The following is a 9,901-nucleotide window of genomic DNA, read 5'->3' as shown; positions in this document are numbered from 1 at the left end:
AGAACAAAACAACTGAAAAACATGTAAGGTTACAATAACAGTATAAACAAACTGTATTTTTTTTACTCACACACATCCAAACTAATTAAGACAATACACCAACTGTTCCCAACCTGGTGACCTCCAGATATTTTGCTCTTAAACTCCTATCAACCTCTGTCAGTACACCCGGTGGTCAGGAATGCTGGGAGTTGTCCCAAAATATCTGAAGGGCAACATGTTGGGAAAGGCTGACTATCCTGACCGTTGTAACACAAGATTGAAGGGGGCAAATGTGTTCATTAAATGGCAAGGTTATTGTGGGCCAAATTACATTTTTCTTATTTTGAGTCAGTCCTTGAAAGGGAATGGAAATCCTTAAAAGGGAAAGCGTAAGAGGAGCTAGTAAAATATTAAAATCTATTTTCTCTCTAATGGCTGGATGAGCAATTTAGTGCATGAACTAGAACTCAGTGGAGGGGCACGTGCTTTGCATACAAGATTGCTGGCATCTCCAGGAAGAGCTGGGAAAGTTCTACAATCTTGGAGGCTGTCAGCTACTCTTGACAACATGGCACTGCCTGGGCCCCCACCCTGGGGCACTTCCTTCCATTCCCCTCCCCTCCTACTGCACTACTGAACTTCACACAGAAAAACCTGTTTTTAAAAATTGTGCTTTGCTGCCATATTTTGACAGCAGACAACTCCAGACTGCAGGGGGAAAAGTCCTGCATCTCCTGAGAACAAGCAAATGTTGACCTTTTCACCATTCTGTAGCAGCACACTGCAAGAAACTCTGGAGCAAATCACCTTTTTTTTTTTTTTTAAGGCGCCACCAAATCACACAGGGTGGCAACAACAGTATAGCTAACAAGGGAAATCCAGTGGAACAAAACTGGCCCGCAGATGTCTCAAAGTTCCCCACCCCAAGCAAGAAAAACCAACCTCTCTCACAAAGTATAAGGTAGTATCATGTGATTCTATTTACAAGTGGCACAGGGTCCAGTGGCACTGGTGAACAGCCCTTTTCTGTTGCCTGCACAAGTGACAGTGATTTTCACAGGGCTTTCTGTGAGGCAGTGAATCTGGGTAAGGTTGAATAACAATCTCTTTGATTAGTCCTACATCCGTTGTAATTATATGCCTGATCAAAGAGAATATCCTAGTATACTCCTTCTGCTTTAAAACCAGCTCTGGAAAGAACATAGCAGCAGTCAGAATGAACAACCATCACCCAAGGCACAGGTTTAAATGTCCTTCCTCCTGTAGCTAATGAATGCATTGGGTGGAAATCTGCATTTCTCCTCACACTTCAATTGCTATCTTTGGATCACTTGTAATGCATGGTACATGGGACTGCCCTTGAAGACCGCCCAGAAAGTTCTATGGTTCAGAATGTCACATGGTTACTTGGGCCATTTTTGGTGGATTGCATTATGCCTGTTTTATATTGGCTTCACTGGGTACCAGTTGATTTCCAGATACTTTAAGATGTGGGCTTTGGCCTTTAAAGAGTCTGGGGCCAAGTTATCCAAGGAATCAGCACCTTTAACTAGTAATTTGAGAACTGTGCTCAACTTCTGAGGTCTTTTTTGCTCTTCCTCCACCGGCTAAAGCTTGGCCGGTACAGAAGAGGAAAAGGACCTTTTCAGTAGTGATGCTCAGATAATTAACAATTCATATTTAGAAGTGCATCTGTCTCTTTCATGGTCTCACATTTTTAGTCTGGGCCTGCTAAAGGCTTTTACTTTTACTGCTTCTATGGTTTTATTGCGTGCTGTCTACTATTTTACTGTATTTTATTTCTTTTTCACTTTTTAATTATCGTAAGTCACATAGATTCTATAATGTAGTGCAAAAGGGGGCATGCATTTTACTTATTTATATATATGGTTTAACACATATAAATGACATACAAATTTTGTTGCTCAGCAAATATGTGTGTAAAAATTATTCCTATGGCATCTGAATTGTTTCATAAGAGTTTTCCTATACAGAGTTTTTAAAGGATCAAATTGTGCCGAGTTGTCTGTTGCTTAGTAAATTCTAGTTTGCACCTATCATTGCTATAACCCTGAAGGCCAAATTCAAGGGCCAAAACAAAGCCAAAATAGAACAAATATGTAGATTATTTTAGTGGAATGATCATATTGCCAGAAACTACGCCTTAGGAGACACATCACAACACTTTAGAATGGGAGGAAGTGCACAAAAATCAGGAAATTAACAAAAAGCAGTGGTTAGAAGTAGGGGGTGAGGCCAGGAAGAAGGGTATGGCTTTCTGAGGAAACCAGTTGAGCCAGGCTGGGACCCCAAGAAGTCTATATTTGACCCTGAGGCTGAGATTCCTCAACCCAGATCTAACTCTTATCTGAAATGGAATGCCATGTGCAATACGGCTGCACAAGCATCACTGGTACATACGGGCTGATGGGTGTTCATGGTCCTGCATCCTTGCTTTACATTCCTATACCATTTGGAGAACACTCCTTAGCTAAAATTTGGAATGCATCTTCTGAGTTGCTAGTAGACTGAAGGCTCCCCATTACGTCATTCCAGGAGAACAGGCAAATGCTTTACAATGCCAGTTCAGTGGTTAGAGCTGTCTTTTCCAACCTGGTTCTCTGAAGATGTGTCAGACTACAACTCCCATTAACCCCAGCCCTGATGGCTAAGCTGGCCAGGAATGATGGGCACTGTGGCATGAGACATCTTCAGGGCACCTGGTTAGGGAAGGCTGAGTTAGAGCAGTGATCCAACAAGGTTCAATTTACCACTCACCGATAAAGTACTGTACATGGCATGACGTTGGACCAATTCCTGTCTCAACCTAACCAAACTTGCAGGGTTGTTGCAATGATAACCAAGGAAGCAAAGAACCATGTATCTGAACTCAAGACAAAAAGTGGGTTATAAATCAAACGTATACACGTGGTGGGGAAGCAACACCAGGAAGGCTAAAACCTTCTTTGCTGCAGCAAAATGGCCTCAAAACCAATGCATACAAATGCACAAATATCAAAAGCTACTTGATACAGAGTCAGACCATGGATCTATCTAGTTAACTTACTGTCTCCATGGCCAGGCAGCAGCTCTTAGTTACAAGGTTTTAGCTAAAAACTGAAATAGGAACTTTTGTATGCTAGGCATGCCCTCTTTCCACTGAGCTATAGCCCTTCCAAACATAGCAATAGCTTCCCTAGCCTTAATATTAATGCAAAATTGGCTCTCTTCATGCTACACAATAGGCTTTCTACTGACAGCTGTTTAGACCAGGAAAAACGAATTATTACTTACTATAAATACTAATAACAAAAGAAGGGTTATCATCACACTGTCCAGATTTTTAACTGCATCTACCTGCCTCTTAAATCAGCAAAAATAAAACTGTATGAATATATTCAGATATAAAAGCCTATTTCAGGTATTCAACTAAATTAATGACTCACACTCAGATACGTTGCATTGCTGTTAGAACACACTTCTCAAAGGGTGTTTGGGAAGAATATAAAACATGTAATAGTCAATACAAACAAAAATACCCCCCATATTAAAACATATAAACTGACATTTTTATAATGAGTCAAAGTTAGAAATTACATTTATTTAAAACTGGGTAAGACCAATGACATCTCAAAATTCTCCCAGCATTCAGCTTTATCCCACAAAATATACATGATGGAACATAACAAAGAGGAAAGGCAATACATTCTAATACAATCTGGTTATTCTTCTTCTGCCAGCCAAAAACAGCGTAGACAACTGTTTTGGCCTACTTCTTCCATTACTGGTAGCCAACATAATCAATGAGAGAGCATGAGACTTGCAGGTCAAAGCATCTAGATGGCCAGAAGTTGCCCTGACCTGTATTAAACTCTCATACACGCCTGCTCTGACATACGCTGGCCTGAGCTTCTTGATGGTGGCATACAAATAAGATAACTAAGCAAGAGGAAGCATGAAATAATAGGGCTTCAAAGAAGCACCTGGCAATAAGGAAGTCAACCTTTTCCAGGGAGAAAACCTGGCACACGTTTGGAAAGGCCACGGGAGGCTAGTTCTCCCTGGACCACCAATGAAAACCTCATCAAAGGTTCTCTTAATTACTTCAACTTAAAGTTTTCCAGGACTTAGATTTGGCCAGTTTTCAGGGCCAACAGTGCCGAGTATGTGCAGAAAGCCTTCCTCCATCATGGCTTGACTGACCCCATTCAGAAGCTACATTGCAAGGTTAAGGAACAAGAACTTTAAGAGCAAGGATGACATTTGACGTCCTAAATGCCTCATGCTTTAGAAATTAAGCCTAGGCTAATTACAAAGGTGAACATGGGGCACTTTTGAGATGATCTTCCATACCCTGTCATCTCCAAATAATCTCAGGGCTTTTATTTGGGGCATGACTCCGTCTTAGAGGCTGGCTTTCACAGGAAGCAGAGCTATGTCATGGAGTATAAGCAGCAATAATAAACAAACTCGCGCGCCTTTCTTTTCCCCCACTAATAACCGGGTTCCACCCGTAAGGATATACAGATCCAGGGCATAAGGCTTCTAGTCAGACAAGAAGCCTGGGCACTTTCCTTTCGAAGAGATCTCCTCCTCTCCCCTCCCCGCACCACACACCTCCCCCACTGCTTCGAGGCAGGAGCAGTTCTGTCCCAGAGGCCGGCCACACTGGACTCACCCAGAGTTTTCACAGCGATCTGCCTGGTCAGAGGCGGCGGCAGGTTGATGCAGACCAAATCCACGTCCTGGTGCAGCAAGACTTCGTCGATTCGGCTGGTGTAGAAGGGGACGCTCATCTCCTTGGCCAGCTCCTCCGCCTCCTCCTGAGTGCGGCCCCACAGCGCCTTGACCGCGAACCCTTCATCCTTGAGCAGCGGGATGATGACCCGAGCGGTCAGGCTGGTGCCGAACACACCCACCCCGGGCAGCATGGCCGCTGCTGCCGCCGCCGCCGCCGCTGGCTGTCGTCCTTGCCCCTCCCTCCTCCTCACCTTTTCTCCTCCTCCAATCCGCCGTGCGCCGACCTGCCCTTCCCCTCTCTCGATGCCCCTTCTCTTCCTCCTCCTGCTGGCCCTCCTCCCTTTCACGCCGAGCCGCAGTCACAGGAGCAATGCGGAGTCACAAGGCAAAGGGCGCCGAGTCCCAGCTGGGAACTGCGGCGGCTGCACATAGCCCGCGGCACCCGATCCCTGCGGCAGCAACTGGCTGTGCTCCCGACGCCGGGCCTCTGCTGCCGCGTCCCCCGCCTCCTCAGCAAGCCGGTATCCTCCTCGGCTCCCGGCCGCTGAGTCTCCATAGTCGTATCATCTCTCTCTTTCGCATACACGGTGCCCGACTTAAGCTCCTACGTGATGCTGCCCCCGTCTTACACACGCGCACACGCTAAATAATGCTTTAATGTTGGAAGGAGAAAAGAGAAACCCGATCGCTTGCTTCAAAGGCTCAGCGCCCTCTGGAACGGCCCTACCCTTTGCTCATCGCCCTCGCAACGCAGTCCACAAAAGGACCCGGAGGGCAGCCAACAAGTGGCGCGGCGCTTGCGAGCAGCCGCCGCCGCCAGCCGGGTTTTAATCGTCATCTGCCATGTTCACCACAACACACTCCTGAGCATTGCGAGAAAAGGAGGAGTTTGGGTTGTCACCTCCTGGCTATGTCTGTGTATACATATTCCCTGCAACGCCCTTTTCGGTAGCTCTCCACATGTCATTGGCCGCCAAGCTCTCCCTTTTCCAGAGCTTGCTGGGGAGGCAGAGAGATAGAGGGGAGAAGAGGCGGCGGCGGCGGCGATGGCAGAAGCCTGCCTGCAAAGCGGCGAGACGAAGCTGAGCAGCGGCTTCTCTCGTCTCTACTGGATGGCGCACGGGCGGACGGGCGGGCGAGCGCGCTTCGGGCAGCGGCTAACCTCGGGGCACGCCCAGCGGAAAGGGCAGGAGGCTATCACGGCACACCGCGGGGGAAGCGCCAGCCTGTTTTCCGCAGACACTCGAGGCGGCGGCGGCGGCGGCGGCGGTTGCCTGCTGCAACCTTGTCGCTCTGGGTAATCAGGCCAAGTCAGGCACGCGCACACGCTGCACTTTTTCTGCTGACATGCAAGCCCTGCATTTATGTTCCTTTCTTAATTTAAAAAGCTCAACTAAGGGTGTTCACGAACAAAGACATTTTATAGACACGAATGTACCTGCAAAAATTCCATAGATTTGTTTCCATCTGGATTCATTCTATCTAGCCATATCCAGGCTATATCCTATATGCATAAAACGAACAAATGACCAATTCCCTGGAGAAGATTCTATTACTTTGCCACTTGTATCTCTTACATCTATGTATTATTTCTACACAATTTATCGATTTAAGTCACAATTTAATTTATTATTTATATCAGTGTGCTGGAGCAGCCAAAATTATATTTCTATTCCACCTTTTTTCTTTGAGGAACCCATGGTGACTTACATGATCCTCCTCTTCTCCACTTTATCATCACAGCAACCCTGTGAGGTAGGTTAGGGTCAGATATTGTCTGATCCAAAGTCACCCATTGAGCTTCAGGGCTGAGCAGAGACTAGAACCTTTTTCTCCTGATTCCCACTCCAACACTACACCATGGCTGGTAGAGTTAGCGACTCTCCAGAAAAGTTTTTAAAATATTTATCTATTTGACTTGATGTGTACACCCCCTTTCTATGAAGAAAATGGCATTCAGGGCAACTTATAATCACAAATATGACCTTAATTTTTTAAAAAAAACAGTGGCAGTATAAAAACAAATTACCCACACCATCCCATGCAATCAAGCAACCAATCATCCAAAGGCCTGCGTGAATAAAAATACCATTGCCTGCTAGGGAACTGCCCTCAGAAAAGTCCACCAATTTAAGAAACATCATATCAGAAGCACTGCTTATCAATGCTACAAGAAAGCTCTTTTCTCTGTCTTCTATGCAGTAGATCTAGAAACAACCTTAGTAGGATGATTGGTTTCATTTTTTATTTTTCCTCTCCCCTCCTCACATCTATTTTGCAATTCTGGGAGGAGTGTGTGTGTGTGTGTGTGTGTGTGTGTGAAGACAGCATTTGTTTAGGCATATTTTAACACCTCACTGAAATTCCACAGAATTTATTACGTTCCTTCCCAGTATTACTTGTATGAAACATAGTACCATCTAAATTTTCTTATAGCATTAACATGCAGGCATCTGGTTGACAGGTTCAAATCAATGTCTTAGTCATGTTAGAGCAGACTCATTCAAATCAATGGGACAAGTAAATTGATTTCAGTGGATTTATTCTAAGTAGGTTAAAGTCTAGATGCAATTCGCTTTTCATTTCAGCTCTCCACCCTATCATAGCCTCCTTCCTCAAATTCTTTTACCTGTCCATTGTCTTCCTGACAATAACGTACTTCTATCTTCCAGACTTGGGTGAAGCTTTTTCACATCCTCTCACTTTGCTTTAACCCCTCAGCCTTCATTGAGCACCTCTTTTAGCCAGGGGCTCTTCATCCTCTACCCCATCTTCTCCAGTTACTGTCCTTCCTTCACTCTGCCTCATGGTCTTTCCCTTCTCTTCATTCAAAGCTCTCCATGCTACTTATCTTGCTTTGGCATCCTAAGCATATTTCTTTCCATGGCCAAGATAACCTTTAACTTCTGTGCTATATACTGAGCCATTCTCCAAAATTCTGTTACTAATCATTTTCTCTCATAAGTTAGAATATTCTGAACATTCTGTGACACTTATACCCACTGGGTTATTTATTTAATTTCTACACAGCCCAAGAGCTGATGCTCTCTAATCAGAGGATGCAGACAAGGGTCAGTACAAAAGTTATGCAAGAACCTAAAAGAACAGTAAGCAAAGAAGCCAACGACTCCAAAACTGTCCAGTGAAGACTGAACATGCTCACTTGCCACAATATATTGGCCGGGGGCGGGGGGTGTGCCTTAGGTGAGCTCTTTACAGTCTTTGGGAAAATGAAGCAGCATATAGCCAATGGGTTGGTAGAAGCCCTGAACAGGAATGCTTCCACTAAGAAGTCAGGATATACTGTAACATTCTGTTGTAGGTTCCACCTTGCAAAGAATGAGATGACATTGCTTTTACTAATTTTAGAGGCAATTTGAGTATTGCTTATAGTAGTGTTGCCCTAGCTACTTCAATATCATTGCAACCCTTAAGGTTTTTAGTTAGGTTCAGACTTGGTCATAAAAAGAGGCAGACAAAGGAGGCAGAAGAAGTGGTCGTTGGATGCAGGGCATTTGCTCTCACAGGCTGCAGAGCTCCTAAAAAGCTGCAAAGGACACCATTGTGGAAGATGGGAAAGGTGGAAAAAAGAGATTGCTATGGGCAGCTTGGGAGTGAGCTTGAGGAGTGGTGAGTGGGAAAGCAGGTAAAAAAATATTGTAAGATTTTTTTAGCAGGTTAAAAAAAGTAAGATTTTAGGAAAAGAGTGAAGAAAATGGGTTCGTCAAGGAGCAAAGAGATGGAGAAACACAAGAAAAATGCAAAAGAATCCTATATACTTAAGTAAAAGAGAAACAATTCCCAATTTGGCTGTGATGTAGGGGAACTGAGGGGATGGGAGGGAGCCTTCCCCCACACTTTCTGGGAACAGGAAAGGGAGGGGTTCCTGCCCACAATGAATGCTTAGCTATAGAAGTTCTCCACTAATAGGTTCTGTGTGGTACAAAGCCCATATGTGTGATGCACAGAGACTATGAATAACTGGGTCCTAGTCCCCATTTGGCCACAAAGTTCACTGGATGGCTTTGGGCCAGTCACTGACTTTCAGCCTAACCTACCTCACAGAATTGTTGTTAGGATAAGATTGAGAGGGACTAGAACCACTTGCAGGAATTTGTTTTGATCCCTCATTTCCCCTTCAACCAGCAGCTGCTTTTGAGTGCTCTTACACACTCTCCAGGGGCCAGCTATTTCTGTGAGTATGTCTTTCCACCACCACTGTTACCAGCTACAGCTGTTCAATATCCTCTTTCTCATCATTAGAACCCCTTTTTTGACACGCAGGAGCTGTTGAGTAGACAGGCATCTTAGCTTCCTCCTCCTCACCATCCAAGCAGATTGCTTTTCAGAGAAGGCCCACCAAAATCAATGGCCCTTAAGTTATGCCTAAAAGCCTCTATACTATGACACTTTTTTATTCTGAATGAGGCTGAATCTATATCAAACCAAATGCCATTCCAAAGCTTCTGAAGTGGACCCTGGTCTCACAGTTTTAGTTGATCTTTAAACAGGAGGTGCTTAGCTTTTCCTAGTAACTTTAAATAATATTGTCAGGGTCTGCAGCTGGGACATGTGAACAGAGACAAAGCAAGAGCAACAGAGGCACTAGGACCAGTGCAAGAAAACTTCAGGAAAGAGTGCCAGTACTGGATTTAATGGAAAGCCCAAATCAGTCATAGTACAGGCCAAGTTCAGGAACCAGAAGACAGAACAAGGACATGGTCAGGAACAAGCCAAGGGTTGAGAACAAGAAAGATCAAGGGAAGGGATGCCACCTTGGACAGGATAACCAGTCAGAGCCAGTGTGGCGTAGTGGTTAAGAGCATGGGACTGGGACTCAGGCGATCTGGGTTCTAGTCCCCACTCAGCCATGGAGCCAACTGGGTGACTTTGGGCCAGTCACAGACTCTCAGCCCAACCTACCTCACAGGGTTGTTGTTGTGGGGATAAGCTGGAGGAGGAGATATAAGCTGCCTTGAGCCCTTTGTAGGAAAAAAAGGCAGGATATAAATCACTCAATCAATCAAAGTAACAGCAAGGAGACACAGCATGGCAGGATGCCCACCACAGCAACATACACAAGACAACAGGAACCAGCTGCAGCATGGGTGCAGCAAAATGCAGGAACTGAGGCACAGCTCACAGGAAGCCCTACATTACTGAGGCAACACAGACAGGC

The sequence above is a fragment of the Varanus komodoensis genome, unplaced genomic scaffold, assembly GCF_004798865.1.
Source record: "Varanus komodoensis strain SLA01 unplaced genomic scaffold, ASM479886v1 scaffold17, whole genome shotgun sequence".
NCBI classification, from domain to species: Eukaryota; Metazoa; Chordata; class Lepidosauria; order Squamata; family Varanidae; genus Varanus; species Varanus komodoensis.
This window is presented reverse-complemented; position numbering follows the sequence as displayed.